Source organism: Pinus tabuliformis, chromosome 2_2, assembly GCF_031772625.1.
Source record: "Pinus tabuliformis cultivar Carrire ecotype Pingquan chromosome 2_2, CPIR1, whole genome shotgun sequence".
Classification (NCBI taxonomy): domain Eukaryota; kingdom Viridiplantae; phylum Streptophyta; class Pinopsida; order Pinales; family Pinaceae; genus Pinus; species Pinus tabuliformis.
The window spans coordinates 889,706,856-889,724,099 of record NC_142300.1 but is presented as its reverse complement, the minus strand read 5'-3'; the positions used below and the strand labels follow the sequence as shown (position 1 = coordinate 889,724,099).

Genomic DNA, 17,244 nt, shown 5'->3' with positions numbered 1-17,244 from the left:
ACAGTCATATCAATGTATTATAAATGTACATCAAATGTGAATAGTAAATTCAATTCATGTTTATCTTTCACATTCTATATATTCCATTTATGTGTTTAAGATGGTATCAGAGCAATCAGGTCTGTTGGTTCCCAATTTAAGCTTCTCTTTGAATAACGTTGGTTTGTGTTGCATACAATTCTGAAAATAAATTCAAAAATGTTGTATGCCATCCCTTTCTGTCATTAGATTGAAATCCTACCTCTACTTCTGCCTGTAGGTGCACCAAACATTTTAGAAACGTGTCTGACTGACCTGAACACAATTTGTCTTCTCTGTGAATTTGTAGGCATCCACATTTCACTGACATATTTGGACTCTGACCCGTTACCTTTCTTCACTGCCATTTTCACTCTGCCATATCACTCGACCTATTTCCTATTCCAATGATCACCTCTCTACTCTCCCTGCTCGTGAATTTTTCTCCTCGGTACACACAAAAATATATATATGTAGACCCTCTTTCTCCCTGTGTGAAAAGCATTGTGAAACAATGAAGAAGCCAATGAGTATTTGAAAATGTAGTTTGAGATTACGTAAAATATGTGCAATTTTTGGGTGGCTATGCTTCCTTTCGATGGGAATTATCAGAGATTGTTTGGACAAATCCCCATGGGCTACGAGAAAAGCTTCTCAAAGGAGCGAATAGAGGAGCTAAAGGCGATCTTCGCGGGGTTTGATCTTGATTTAGATGGAAGCATGAGATTATATTGCGTTGAAATAGTAAGGACATTGTCATTGTTGTTGCATTGGTTTGTGAAAATCGTCCTCACCATGCCTGCGTTCTCAATTCATTTGAGCAAGTGAAGCGACGCATTGCCGTATAGTTAATTGTGCATTGAGTTCGTTTATACACTGCATAAAGATTAATATGGGCATTGGAACTATGTTATTCGTTGTCTTTCGAATGTATAACCTCTGCAAATCGTGACTATGAGTTTGATTGCACGTTGGTTAAGGTTCATAGAGAGTGTTGAATGAGCATGGAATGTTAATCATTGAATGATGTGTTGGAATGTCTTCATGACCGCCATGTCAAATGCGTTGTGTTAGACTCAGTCTTGTATGTCAGTGTGAGATTGATTCTTCTTCAAAACCCTGTTTTGAAGAAGAAATCATTAAATGTATTTTTTAGAATATGTATCAAATTCTCCAGCTCTTCAAATGGCAGTGGTTTCATCAACTCCTATCCCTGCAAGCAAACAAAGAAAAAGCCTCTCATCATATCGATTTGCAACGATGCTGGTGACATGTGTCAATCCTGGCTGTGGACTTCAAAATATTTCCCAGGCGATTTGCTAAGACAGAAACGTATGGTACAAGATTAATGGATCTCGGGGTTGGATCTTTTGCAGTTGCACATGCATTAGTTTCAAAACAGGCACGCAACATTGATTCGGTGTCCATGTTGGGGAATATGGTGTACACTGGAATTTCTTTTTCAATCTTGCAGCAGTGGCCATTGTGACATCAATAATCAATATTCATCCCCAATATTGTGGCTTCTTTGGATGTGAAATTCTCACAGTTTATCAAGCAGTCATGTTGTGTGGATTAAATCGTTACCTCATTTCAGATCGGAGGGGTGAAAATATCATTAGTCTAAACAAAGAGGGCATCTTTAGTTTATTTGGATATTGGGGCTTATACCTTGTCAGTGTCAACTTAGGCTATCATCTCTTCTTCCTAAAGAAACCCATTAATTCTAGAGTAGCTTCAATTGGAGGGAAATCAAGTATTGCAATCGAAGTTTGGGGTGCTAACAATCTTTTTGGATAAGTTTGTAGAGAAAAATTTCTCGTCGCATGTGCGATTTGGCATATGTAACTTTTGTTCTGGCACAAAACTTTGAGGTTCTTGGGATGCTTATGCTCTCAGATTTGGTCCCCACAAGAAAATCGTTGGACTCTTGAGGGAGAAGCTTCTATTGTATTACTCATTGTATCTCTGCAATTTTTGGCAAAGGAAGACCAGGGTTTTGCAGTCCTTTTTGGGATTCTTGTGGTTACATGTATTGATGGTGTGTTTCTCTTTGTACTTGTAAGTTTGTTATGTGATTCATCCTCTTACTTTTCCTTCTAAAAATTAGGCAAATGAAGTGTTAAGGTAGAATTCATGGTTGCTATGCTCTGCCTTTAAGTTTTCTTAATATCAATGTTTTCAGCTGTTTAAGGAGAATTCAAGGTGATTGCTTGCTCTCCTTAGCTCCTCACCAGTCATTCTCATCCATCCGACTCTTTCAAAGGCATCAATACAGTCTCCTACCTTGCCCCAAAGAACCCCCTGCGAAAACTGTGTCCAATCCCCGCACCCAAAATTGCCTTTCCCCAATTTTCCACCAAAACCCTAAAAATCCCAAATCAAACATTTTTATCAGTTTACTAGCCTAAAATCAGTGTTTCCTCATTGGTTATCTCGCCCGTTGAAGATCTTTACCGAGATAGACCAGAGAGAGCCCTCTCCTGCCTCGTAGGGCTAGCTACGAGGCTAAGTGGTTTATGTTGCCTTGGAGTTTACCTTTCTCAGCCTGAGGTGAAATTTCAAGCGCTAACATACTGGCGACCATACTGGGGAGAACATTCGACTTGTTGATTGTCTTATCCCAGTACATGAAATCAAATTGCAGATCTGATGCTGATGGTGGACAGCAGTCAGACACATATGCAGGCTGAACCATTCACCTGGCGACTCCAACTCGATCCAGACAGTTCAGTGCTCGCTGATCCATTCATGCAATGGTGGGGTATGTGGCAAACCCTGCACTTTGTGAAGCTCTAAACGAAGTTAGAGAGTGGTTAGTGGATATTGAAATTAATGAAGAATTTTTCAGTGCCTTCTTTCAATGTTTGAAATCTCCGAAGTTTCATCTTGAAACTAAAACTGGTGCCTGTGAGTTAATTGTTGAAAAACTTGAAAAGGAGATTCAATGTTTAGATGAGCAGATCCAGTCATATGATTTCCAAGACCCTAAAAAGTTCTTGGAAATCCTTCCTCCTTCGCAACAAGAAATCATAGACTTGCCTACAGATGTTTACATTGACAGTGTGCAGCTGGAAGTATGTATTGCAGAGTTGGGGCAGCCAACAGAGTCCGGCTTCCGCGATCCAATGGCAACATACATGGAAATGTTTTTCAGTTTGATTGATAGATCAGGCTGTCTTGTACGTGACCAGGCTCATTACGTGCATGAAGGGCTGCCAGCAATTACATCTGTGTCCTCGTGGAAGCATTCTCGAGCGGCATCATTTTCAGGTTTACTTGAATGGTTAATCTGGCATTTTAGTATTACCTGATCTATTGTTTGTGCAGCAAAGTAGGGTAGCTTTTGTAAATAAATAAGCAGCCAAAAGGCAGCATTTTGTTCCAGTTTCATTACAGTTTAGTTTGAAGTTTGCCGAATTAGTTTTTCAATCAATTCAGTCAGTTTCCAGTTAATAAGTTGAGTCTTCAGCTGTGTTGGTTGTTCAAATGATGACTCCATTGCCCAATGGATGGAGGCACTGTCTGCTCTCCCAAAGTTCTGCGGTTCTTGGCACCTCCAAGAAGCGGCAGCTGCCATCCCAAGTGGAGCCGATGTTAGACTCCGTCTTGTATGTCAGTGTGAGATTGATTCTTCTTCAAAACCCTGTTTTGAAGAAGAAATCATTAAATGTATTTTTTAGAATATGTATCAAATTCTCCAGCTCTTCAAATGGCAGTGGTTTCATCAACTCCTATCCCTGCAAGCAGACAAAGAAAAAGCCTCTCATCATATCGATTTGCAATGATGCTGGTGACATGTGTCAATCCTGGCTGTGGACTTCAAAATATTTCCCAGGCGATTTGCTAAGACAGAAACGTATGGTACAGGATTAATGGATCTCGGGGTTGGATCTTTTGCAGTTGCAAATGCATTAGTTTCAAAACAGGCACGCAACATTGATTCGGTGTCCATGTTGGGGAATATGGTGTACACTGGAATTTCTTTTTCACTCTTGCAGCAGTGGCCATTGTGACATCAATAATCAATATTCATCCCCAATACTGTGGCTTCTTTGGATGTGCAATTCTCACAGTTTATCAAGCAGTCCTATTGTGTGGATTAAATCGTTACCTCATTTCAGATCAGAGGGGTGCAAATATCATTAGTCTGAACAAAGAGGGCATCTTCAGTTTATTTGGATATTGGGGCTTATACCTTGTCAGTGTCAACTTAGGCTATCATCTCTTCTTCCTAAAGAAACCCATTAGTTCTAGAGTAGCTTCATTTGGAGGGAAATCAAGTATTGCAATCGAAGTTTGGGGTGCTAACAATCTTTTTGGATAAGTTTGTAGAGAAAAATTTCTCGTCGCATGTGCGATTTGGCATATGTAACTTTTGTTCTGGCACAAAACTTTGAGGTTCTTGGGATGCTTATGCTCTCAGATTTGGTCCCCACAAGAAAATCGTTGGACTCTTGAGGCAGAAGCTTCTATTGTATTACTCATTGTATCTCTGCAATTTTTGGCAAAGGAAGACCAGGGTTTTGCAGTCCTTTTTGGGATTCTTGTGGTTACATGTATTGATGGTGTGTTTCTCTTTGTACTTGTAAGTTTGTTATGTGATTCATCCTCTTACTTTTCCTTCTGCAAATTAGGCAAATGAAGTGTTAAGGTAGAATTCATGGTTGCTATGCTCTGCCTTTAAGTTTGCTTAATATCAATGTTTTCAGCTGTTTAAGGAGAATTCAAGGTGATTGCTTGCTCTCCTTAGCTCCTCACCAGTCATTCTCATCCATCCGACTCTTTCAAAGGCATCAATACAGTCTCCTACCTTGCCCCAAAGAACCCCCTGCGAAAACTGTGTCCAATCCCCGCACCCAAAATTGCCTTTCCCCAATTTTCCACCAAAACCCTAAAAATCCCAAATCAAACCTTTTTATCAATTTACTAGCCTAAAATCAACGTTTCCTCATTAGTTATCTCGCCCGTTGAAGATCTTTACTGAGATAGACCGGAGAGAGCCCTCTCCTGCCCCGTAGGGCTAGCTACGAGGCTAAGTGGTTTGATGTTGCCTTGGAGTTTACCTTTCTTAGCCTGAGGTGAAATTTCAAGCGCTAACATACTTCGTCTTGTATGTCAGTGTGAGATTGATTCTTCTTCAAAACCCTGTTTTGAAGAAGAAATCATTAAATGTATTTTTTAGAATATGTATCAAATTCTCCAGCTCTTCAAATGGCAGTGGTTTCATCAACTCCTATCCCTGCAAGCAGACAAAGAAAAAGCCTCTCATCATATCGATTTGCAATGATGCTGGTGACATGTGTCAATCCTGGCTGTGGACTTCAAAATATTTCCCAGGCAATTTGCTAAGACAGAAACGTATGGTACATGATTAATGGATCTCAGGGTTGGATCTTTTGCAGTTGCACATGCATTAGTTTCAAAACAGGCACGCAACATTGATTCGGTGTCCATGTTGGGGAATATGGTGTACACTGGAATTTCTTTTTCACTCTTGCAGCAGTGGCCATTGTGACATCAATAATCAATATTTATCCCCAATACTGTGGCTTCTTTGGATGTGCAATTCTCACAGTTTATCAAGCAGTCCTGTTGTGTGGATTAAATCGTTACCTCATTTCAGATCAGAGGGGTGAAAATATCATTAGTCTGAACAAAGAGGGCATCTTCAGTTTATTTGGATATTGGGGCTTATACCTTGTCAGTGTCAACTTAGGCTATCATCTCTTCTTCCTAAAGAAACCCATTAGTTCTAGAGTAGCTTCAATTGGAGGGAAATCAAGTATTGCAATCGAAGTTTGGGGTGCTAACAATCTTTTTGGATAAGTTTGTAGAGAAAAATTTCTCGTCGCATGTGCAATTTGGCATATGTAACTTTTGTTCTGGCACAAAACTTTGAGGTTCTTGGGATGCTTATGCTCTCAGATTTGGTCCCCACAAGAAAATCATTGGTCCTTGAGGAAGTCTTTGATCAGAATGTGCTTGTGACTTTCCTCCTGGCAAATATATTAACGGGCCTTGTAAATGTGTCGATGACTACTGTTTTTGTTTCTCCATTCCTAGCCTACTGCATTTTGCTTTTATATGCAGTGGTTTTGATTTCAGGGGTCGCTGTTCTCCAGGAATCTGTGCTTTAGATTTGATTTGATGGACAGAGGAGATAGATCATAAAAGCCTGTGCGTGGGTGGCTCTCTTTCCTTTTTCTGGATCTTCTTTTCAAGTTCCATTGAGCGCTGAATGTTTCTGGTTATGTAGGGACAAAAGTATCCGCTGGTATCATCAGTGGACGTGAGCGCCCCAAATGCAAATGATGTAAACATTGGTTAATCTATTGTTTCAGTTTTTGGTATTTCGGATACTTTGTGTCAAGGTGCAGAGTACCTATGAAGGTTTGCAGGTGGAATCACAGTTATGGACAATTGCTTGTTTCGGCTTGGAAACGATCCTGTAAAGATGATAAAGGATGTTAAGCGTGCAATAGATGATGGTGAAGGATGTCGGGTCTTTGGTGTTCTGGATGTTCAAAGGGTCGCTGGAAATTTCCACATTTCGGTGCATGGCTTGAATATTATTGTTGCTCAACAGATATTCGAGGGTGCAAATCATGTTAATGTGAGCCATGTAATTCATGATCTATCATTTGGGCTCAAATACCCTGGAATACACAATCCACTTGATGATACTGTCCGCATTCTTCGCGATGCAAGTGGCACCTTCAAATATTACATCAAGATTGTTCCCACTGAATACAGATATCTGTCAAAGGAAGTATTGCCAACAAATCAATTTTCTGTAACAGAATACTTTGTGGCAATGAAGGATTCTGACCGGAGCTGGCCAGCTGTCTATTTTTTGTATGATCTTTCTCCTATCACTGTTACCATCAGGGAGGAAAAGCGTAGTTTCACTCACTTTATTACGCGTCTTTGTGCTGTTCTTGGGGGCGAGAAAGTTACATTCCGGCTTCGCAACAGCTAAAGGCACAGACCACTTGAAATTCTCTCTCTCTGTATGTGACTCTGTCGATGGTTATGGATTCATAATGGATCCTGTTTACACAGAACGGACTCGATATTTCTCTGAGTCGAAACAAGGTCACACGCCCCTTCAAAGAAGAAGGCATTCGAGAATGGAGAAGTCCTTTAGACGGGGTCATTATCTTTCAGAAGCTGATTCTTAAGTTTCAGTTCTGGATGAGGAAGCGAGTTGGATTTAATTCTGGCTTACATTGGAAGGTTTCCAAAGGTATGCAGATGACTTTAAGGAGCAGTTGTTTGATTTTCATAAGACTAAAAACAGATTTAATTGGTATGGTGAATGGCGAATCCAAGTCAAAGTATCATCTGCCGAAAGTGAATGTTGGCGCGTAGTTGTCATTTTGCTGGCATGAGGAGAATCTTGTTATGCCAGATTTGCTGGTATTAAAAATATATTGAGCTATGTTTATTAAAATTGGTTTTTATTTCAAATGGCAAATATAACATGGCAGTCAAGGTCAAAGGCCAAAATTAGAAAGAAGACATCGACCACAACAGAAAAATAGGAACCGATCTTCTATTTAAGACTTCAGTTAATGATCTGCGCTCCAGTTTGTCGGCCATCAGAGGAGTTTTAGAGGGACGCTGTTCAATTTTAGAATAGATGAAAACACTCTTTTCTATTTTTGTAACTGCAGGTGAAACAGCGCCCCTGTTTTGGGGTCGATTTGTTTTTCCTTAACAACATGTATTTATTATATTAAAAATTCATTTGTAAGGGGAGTGAGAAGAGAGAGAGTTCTGAGCGCTGGTGGAGGAGAGAGAGTTCTGAGCGCTGGTGGAGGAGAGAGAACTGAGCTTCATTGTACAGATTTTGACAGAGATTTTAATGAAAATACACAGCTCTGGCTTCTGAGATTCCTGTGGTATGACAATTTAGCATAAGTTTTCCTTCTGTTTCATATGTAACCTGTTATGTTTTCATTTCACTTCATGATCATTTCCAATTGAACAAATGAAGTGTTTAGGTAGAATTCATAATATTTTATGCTCTGCCTATAAGTTTGTTCATATTTAATGTTTTCTTCTGTTTGACAAGGATTCATCCTCTATGCCCTTGTCAGCTCCTCAGCAGTCTTGCCATTCCATTTAATCTAAATTTGATGTTAAATTTCTTGCCTACCTTGCCTCAGGAGATAATCTGTGTTTTTGATTACATTTCTATGTTTAAGTTGTTTCTTTGCCCCATGCAGCCCAGAAAAACCCCATCATTTTATTAAAAACCCCTTTTTTATCAATTTACTAGCCTAAAATCAGTTTCTTTTAAAGTCATCTCAGCCCTTTGAAGACCTTTTGCTGAGATAGATTGGAGAGAGCTCTCTCCTGTCCCGTAGGGCTAGCTACGAGGCTAAGTGGTTTGATGTTGCCTTGGAGTTTACCTTTTTCAGCCTGAGGTGAAATTTCAAGCGCTAACACGTTGAAGACCATTGCTTGAATCCTGAGAGTTATTGTCAATGGTTTGTTGCCTGGAGTTCTTTTAATGGTCATGACTTGTTGTTCTCTTCGAAGAACATGCATTATTTGAGGCATAAATATTTTTAATTGTGCATTGAGCTCCTTTTTCCAAGACTACAATGAGATGTGTTGTAATAGTATGCATTAAAGTAATAATATAGTTCGAATTGTGATCCAGGTGGATATTGGTGGTCACCCGCCTATTCCACTTGGACCCTCACCATTGTTTCTTTCAGTTTTTCAGTTTCCTTAATTGTAGCACATTTTACTATTTTTGGCAGTTTTTCGAGTCCTAAACTTCTGGAGCCATTTTGAGGCATTAAACGACGATTTTTTGGCAAAATTCCTCTGGCGATTATGTAGCTAATTACATCGGTAGTTGTTTTGCCAAAAATAGTGAATAATTGCCAATGCGATTACCCACGTAATCGCCGGAGGAATTTTGCCAAAAAAAACGTCGTTTAAGGCCTCAAAACGACTCTGGAAGTTTAGAACCCTAAAAACTGCTCAAAATAGTAAACGGTGCTACAATTAAGGAAACTGCAAAACAACTGCCTACATGATTACCTAAATAATCATCGGAGGAATTTTGCCAAAAAAAGTCGTTTAGGGCCTCAAAACGGCTCCAGAAGTTTAGGACCCGAAAAACTGCCAAAAATAGTAAACTATGCTACAATTAAGGAAACTAAAAAACTGAAAGAAACAATGGTGAGGGTCCAAGTGGAATAGGCAGGTGGCCTACAATATCAACTTGGATCAGTCCTTCCCCCCTTAGGAAGCAATGGTCCCCATTGCGTTGAGTTCCTCCATGAGATGAGGAAACTTCTGTTGAACTTGGTCCCTGGTGAGCCATTTGCCTTGGTGAAGGAGTTGGCCTGCTTTGACAACTCGATATAGTTGTATCCTCTATTTCTGAGTGTTCTTGATCTGTGTGTCCATGATCTGATTAGTTGTGGCATGTTCCATGTAGTTCGGGTTGAGCTCTATTGGTGTGAGCTGTTCTGCAATGTCAGATGTGTCCAACAATGGTGGAAAGTATGGTCGAAGGCAATCTACATTGAACACTAGGTGCAGACCAAGGAACAGTGGGATGCTGAGCTCGAAGGAATTTTCCTTGATAGCCTTGGTGATGGTGTATGGCCCATATCAGAGCGGGCGAAGCTTGCGGTGGGGTCCAGCAAGGCGCTCCTTCTGCAAATGTAGCCAAAATTTGTCACCCACCTGGAATTTGTGCGGCACTCGATGTTGATCATGGCGCTGCTTGTACTTAGCATTGGATCTGTCAAATATATCATGGACCTGTTGGCGGATGTGTTGAATGTGCTCAATGAAGTTGTTAGCCCTTTCAGCTTCGGATTGTACGTGAACCGGATCTACCTGAGTGGATGCAAATGGTATGGCCACATCAATGGGGCATAATGGTTGAAATCCCAGCCCTACCTGAAAGGGGTTGTGGCCTATTAAGCTGTGGAGAGCTTTGTTGTAGCTGTGTTGGACATAGGGGAGACTTTCATCCCATGTGCGTGGATTCTTCGAGTTGTACATGCACATAATGTGTACGATCATCCTATTGACAACCTCTGTTTTGCCATCAATTTGGGGATGGAAATCCGTGGACTTAGTGAGTTTTGTATCCAGCATCGACCAGAAACTTGACCAAAATGCACTCAGGAATCTGTTGTCCCAATCTGAGATAATGGACTGTGGGATCCCAAAGTGTACCCACACTTGCTCAAAGAAGAGCTTAGCAGTGGCCTCTGCTGTGATACTCTTCTTGCAGGCCGCCATGATGGCCATCTTAGAGAATATGTTGACAACCACGAAAACACAATCGTTTCCATGCTTAGTAGAAGGAAGGTTCGACATATAATCCATGGAGATAGATTCCCAAGGCCAACTAGGAGTAGGTAGAGGAGTATACAAGCCTTGCTTCTTGATGGTTGCTTTGGAAATGGCACAGGCGTTGCAGGATCTAATGTATTTCCCAACATCCTGACGAATTTTCGGCCAATAAAAATACTTCTGCAATACCACCACGGTTTTCTCTACTTTGAAATGTCCAACGACTTGACTGTAGTGTGCCTCCCAAATCATCTTGGCACGCTCACTTGAAGGAACACATATGTGTCCCAAGTGGCATAACAGTGCATCCTGAAGGTGAAAATTTGGAACTTTCTTCCCTTCCAGGAGTGTCTGGTATATGCTGCTGAATTCTGGATCGCTCTTGTAAAGATGCGGCCACCCCGATGTCTCATGCCCACAGGAGTCGAGCATAGTGATTAGCGCCATGACCGGTGGTCGGCTGAGGCAATCAACAACATTATTGGTGTTGTCCTTCTTATACTTAATGTTCAAATGGAACTGTTGCAGATAGGTGGACCATTTTTTATGACAATCATTCTGCAACTTCCCTTATGTCTGTATGAACTGTAGAGGTTGGTGGTCTATGTGGATGATCGTTTCCTTCCCTAGAATGTAATGCTTCCATTGACGACAGGCCTGTACAATGGAATACATTTCTTTGTTGTACGTGGGGTGTTTTCGGACTGTGTCTGAAAATGTATGATTGTGGTAATCCACTGGATGCCCATGTTGAGTAAGAACTACACCAATAACATAGTCGGAAGCATTTATCTCAATCTCAAATGGTTGTTGCAGGTCTGGTAATGTGAGCACTGGTGCAGAACAAAGGCGATTATTCAACTTAGAGAATGCCCGTTGCTGGGTTTCTGACCAAAAGAACTTGGCTTTCGCTTCACCCTTGGTAACTTGACTTAAAGGCCAAGTGATATGAGAGAACCCCAACATGAACTTATGATAGAAATTAGCAAGACCCAAAAAGCTGCGGAGCTCTGTTAGAATGATTGGGGCTGGCCAATCCTGAATGACTTGTATCTTGGATGGGTCCACATGTACACCCTGATCATTAATGATGTACCCTAGATATTGAACCTGGGTCAGGCCAAAGGTACATTTCTCCAAGTTAGCACATAGCTTGTGTTGTCGAAGGGTTTGAAGGACCTGTCGAATATGGTAGAGGTTCTCTTCCCAACTCTCGCTGAAGATCAAGATGTCATCTAAATACACCACAACGAATGCATTGGTGAAGGGCCGCACGATGTCATTCATCAGTCTCGTGAAGGTTGCAAGGTCGTTCGTCAATCCAAATGACATGATCAACCATTCAAAAATGCCCTCCTTGGATTTGAAGGCAGTCTTCCACACATCGGAGGGTTCGATAGGCACCTAGTGATAACCCGACTTCAAGTCAATCTTGTCGAAATATTTGGCCCCATTGAGCTGGTCCAGAAGGTCATGAATCTGCGGGATTGGCTACCTATTCCAGACAGTGATCTTGTTCAACGCCCAATAGTCAATACAGAGCCTCCAGGTTCCATCCTTCTTTTGTACCAATACAATCGGGCTCCCACAAGGTGATGAGCTTGGCCTGATGTGCCCTTTCTGCAGTAGTTCTTGAATCTACCTCTTGATCTCATCATTCTCCAGAACAGAGCATCGATAGATCAGTCCATTGGGCAGCGACGCGCCCGGGGTTAGATCGATGGAGTGCTTGACCTGACAGTGCAGAGGTACCCCTGTGGGTGAGGCAAAAATGTCCCTGTACTCCTCCATGACCTTGTCCATCTGTTGTTGTTGTGCAGAGGAGCCCTGCCTGGAAGCCATGGCCATAACCTTCTTCTTGCCTTGGGGGCGAATCATAAGGAAAATGAATTTCTTGGTATGGGAAATGATCTTACTGCATTGCTTTGCAGTGATCAAAGAGATGGCAGTAGGCGGGGCTACCTCTGGTATCTTGTACAACTTATTAGCCAAAGTAATAATCACAGAGCGAGGTCTAGACTCATATACAACATGTCACTTCCACAAGTATGGTTTTCCTAACAATACATTAGAAACTTCAAGAGGAGCAACATCACACAATACCTCATCCGTGAAGGGCTTGATGCTATAGGGAAGGCGACATTGCTGGCTGACGTGAAGATCTCATCCTTGGTGAAGCCACCCAATGGTGTATGGTTGTGGATGTGTTGTAGTTTTTAGGCCCAGCCGCTTCATGACTTTTGCTGAAACGAGGTTCTTTTTGCCCCCCCTGTCGACAATGAACTGCAGCGAAGAACCCTTCACCCACATTTGTGAGTGGAAGAGGCGTTCCCCCTCCTCTGGATCTTCGGGCTCAATTTTTTGGATCTTTGTGGTGGCCACGGTGGCATTGGGCTCCGCATCAATGATCTGCATCCCTTTGTCAGTCCCCTTATCAGGTTCTAATTCAGAGTCGGAACCCACGTCTAATTCAGAAGCCTTCAGCTTAGCCACTAGTGACTGCTTGGCCCAACACTCACTTGTATTGTGAGTGGAGCTCTTATGGAACTCACACCATTTTCCCGTATCCTTCTTCGTCTTCGTGGTGTTGTTCTTTACTTGCGGCTTCGACGGGTTGTCCTGGGTAGCCCCGCCTTGGCTTGGTCCCTTGTTCTGTGGTTTGGGGGCGCCTTTTCCTTGCTTTGGATTCACAACTCCAAAGTCCCGCTTCTTCTGTTTAAACTTCTGCTCAATCTTTACAGTGTACCGATACGTCGTGCCGAGCGAGGAAATGTCTAGGAACTCCATCTCGTCCTGGATGTACTTGTGTAGATAGCCGCGGTACTTGAGCACCAAATGCTGCTCAGTATCCTTGATACCCAGCTTCGTGCGAAGGGTATGGAAAGTATTTGTGAACTCCGACACATCTTGGTCCCTTCCCTACTATAGCGTGGTCCACTTTATGTATTTATCTTCATAGCTCTCGACAGGGTAATATTGTTCCTTGATGGCGTCTCAGAAAGAATTCCAAGTGGGTGCAGCTGAAAACAACGAGGGTTCACTCTCGTCCTTTTGTTCACAATAGGTTTCCCACCAGTCCTTGACGTGTGGGGCGGCTTTGAGAAGTGAAAACATAATCTTTCTCGATTGGAAAAGTCATGAACTAAAAAAGATCCTTCCAATATATCTAACCATTTATCTACGACGTTTGCATCTATGAGGCCTTCGAATATGGGAATATCAAAGTTAATTTGTACCTTAAAAGGAGTGGTGCCTCCAGAGTGGTTGTTGGATGAAGATGCATTGCTTATGGGTAGCCGTTGAAGGATCTGGGCAAAGTTATCCATCATCGCGTCCCTCTATCGCTCGAGGGCTTCTTCGAGCAACATTTTGAAAGGATCTCTTGCCCCCTTGTCTTTCTTTTCTTTCACCATGGGAGGTCATCGGGTTTTGTGAGGCTGATCCTGCAATGGTTCAACCAGATCGAGCCCTAACTCCTTATACCCTGACCTTGTTGGGGACATGTAAATAAAAACAGAGAAAGAGAAGAACCCTCTGATACCACTGATCCGAACTTAAACATGAACACAACAACTTACAGATATACTCATAAACATAGAGATGCAGCAGAAAAGCACTTCATTTCATTAATAGAAAAATACTAAACTATGCTTACAAATAGAATGGAAATAAGATAGCTTGGGCGATGATAGCTTATCTCTGAGAAGAGATGTGGCAGCTACATGCCTCTGAACTACGTTACAATGAGGCTCAAGGGACTTTTTATTATTGAACAATAAGAGAAAACCCTAAACAACAAAAAATTCAACCCGAGGAGATGTAACACCAAGATTTTATGGGCCCCGTTGGGGTTAGTTGGGCAACCAACTTCCCAAGGACGTAACTTGGTCATATTATCTCCATTTGACGCGTATGATACCTCGTTGGAAAGATATCTCCGAGGAAAACAACTGTCGACATGATTACCTACATAATTGTTGACAATTACGTAGGTAATCGCATCAGTAGTTGTTGTCATCAGAGAGATATTTCCAACGAGGTATCATACGCGTCAAACGGAGATAATATGACCAAGTTACATTCCCAGGAAGTTGGATGCCCAACTAACCCCAACGGGGCCCATAAACTCTTGGTGTTACAATAAGAGAAAACCCTAAACAACCAAACCCTACATCGAGGAGATGTAACACCAAGAGTTTATGGGCCCCGTTGGGGTTAGTTGGGCATCTAACTTCCCGGGGATGTAACTTGGTCATATTATCTCCGTTTGACACATATGATACCTCATTGGAAATATCTCTTTGATGACAACAACTGTTGATGCGATTACCTACATAATCACCAACAATTACGTAGGTAATCATGTTGACAATTGTTTTCCTCGGAGAGATCTTTCCAACGAGGTATCATACGCATCAAACGGAGATAATATGACCAAGGTATGTCCCAGGGAATTTGGTTGCCCAATTAACCCCAACAGGGCCCATAAAATCTTGGTGTTACATCTCCTCGGGTTGAATTTTTGTTTGTTTAGGGTTTCCTCTTATTGTTCAATAATAAAAAGTCCCTTGAGCCTCATTGTAATGTAGTTCAGAGGCATGTAGCCGCCACATCTCTTCTCAGAGATAAGCTATCATCGCCCAAGCTATCTTATTTCCATTATGTTTGTAAGCATAGTTCAATATTTTTCTATTAATGAAATGAAGTGTTTTTCTGCTACATCTCTGTGTTTATGAGTATATCTGTAAGTTGTTGTGTTCCTGTTTAAGTTCAGATCAAATTGCGTGCAAATTGGCTTTTTGTTACAGTGTATATGTGAGAGGTATCATTGGAAGAGTGTGTTGAATATTGTTCATGACCATGTGCAAGTTGAGCATTAAGACTGTGTGCTCCACTCTATTTTAGGAAGTTTTAGTGTCTACGGATAAACGCTTAAACCCCTAGACTAGTAGCTAAGTCTAGAACAACAGTTTAAAGAGTTCTATACTTTTCCTATGATCAATAGATTAAATAAGAGGCAAAGAAACCTACCGGTAGCCTTCGTTTGCTCCTTATCTCCCTTGACCGATTCTGTCGCTCCTCTCTGTACTTAATCCGCTTGAAGAGTACCTGCAGACAGACAGAAGACAACAACCAATCAAAGCATATAGTAATGATCTATTGATTAAACATAGCATGGAATCAAGTACATGATATGCATATGAAAGCATAAATGAATAACACAAGCATATGGAAAAAGCTTTGAACACTTTATTAGTAAAAGGAAGAGTTACAACCCATTGCTCGATTCAGCATCACTCCTCTAGTTCAATCCCATCCTCTCCTCATAACAAGCAAGACATTTTGACATCATTACAATACTTGAAATCAACTCAAGTCTCATACTAACAACATCTCCCTATAATTCAATAATTTCCAGCCCCTGATCACTTAGATGAGTGGTCTTTTTATAGGTGAATGAAGGAAGTTATGCCATAAATGATGATAATGAATGTCCTCCCAAACTTAGAATTTAGTTCCATGGAGGAAGGGATAAGGGATTGTTGTTCCTTAACTCCCTTTCTCATCCAAATACGAGCTCAAAGGAGTGGATAGGTTTGAGAAACTTCTAGAGGCATCCAATGGATAAGGAATCTTTCAAACCCCAATGGAAATTCACTCAAATTCGCCCAATGCAGGCCAAAGAGGGACCAAGTGCGCTGCATAGCACCCTGTTAGTGTATGGTTTGCATTGCAGCGCACCCTAATGAAGGCCTACCTGCACTGATCTACTTAGAGGCAATTTCTAGATGATTTTGGTCATGAAACTTCTTGGGAAGCTAGGCATTCTGATGGTTGACTTCTTTAGGGCATGTAACAACTGAATTAGGGTTTGATGGGCCCTAATAGTACTGATCTGTAGGTTGGGGTTGATGTGCCCAAATGGATCTGTAACACACTCTCTGCCAGCCAAGCCCACACACAGGCATCCTTGTATGTTAAAACTATGGCACTGCCAGTGCATTTGATCAATTTTGACAAGCGTTAAAACTATGGTTGTTGGAGGTGTTGTGGCCTGTTGTGCATTTGAAAGTGAATTATTCTGCGTTGACAGTTGAAATGAAGGTCGTAATTTATTAGGTTCATGTATTTGGTTCCATTCAAGGTTGAATTGTGAGTAGTGATTAATTGAAGTATGTGTGCTGATTAGAATGGATTATATATCAAATGTGTAATTTATAAATATGTGTTGGATTGTGATTTCATACACCTATAATTTGGTTCATATGTTGGGAGGCATATATGTATGAATACTGAGCATGGAGAGTCTGAATTATTGGTATTATATGTTGCTCTTCATTTTTATGCACACTAGCTTATTTAGATGGTTGTCATATAGAAGGCAGTGATTGTTTTGGAAATTGAAGTAGTCTTTTGTGGAGGAGAATTCAGTTATTTGTATTACATGTCTTAAGAACTATCACACTTTGTTATTGCTATAATTTGTGAAGTATTAGAGTTCCTCCATAATCTAATACACTCTACTATTGACAACACAATCCAAACCAACAAAGCATCTATTTCAGACATTCAAACTTGTTTGCAAAATGCACATGAAAAGATAGAGTTTTTGCAACTTGAATCACAGTTACAACTATATGAGTTACATCAACGTAAGCAACATTTTGAACTTGTTTTTAGCAATCATCTCTTTGAGATTGAAACAGACCCCCACTAGCAGCTAGCAAGTGATCAAATTTGTAAAGTTGAGGTTGATCCCCATCAAGTGCCAATTTCAGAAACAGATTTGCATGAAAATGGTCATGTTCAGCCTACATTTCCCAAGCCCATCATCAGACCTTGGGAAGAGATTGTTAACAACAGGAATAAAATAGGTCTTGGATATGA

At 41.2% G+C, this 17,244-nt stretch overlaps 2 pseudogenes; both read left to right on the top strand.

Annotated features, from left to right (window-relative positions):
• Positions 1-1,203: 1,203 nt before the first annotated feature.
• Positions 1,204-6,349, top strand: LOC149195882 (uncharacterized; annotated as a pseudogene).
• An 84-nt stretch (positions 6,350-6,433) lies between these two features.
• Positions 6,434-7,000, top strand: LOC149195881 (uncharacterized; annotated as a pseudogene).
• Positions 7,001-17,244: the final 10,244 nt, after the last annotated feature.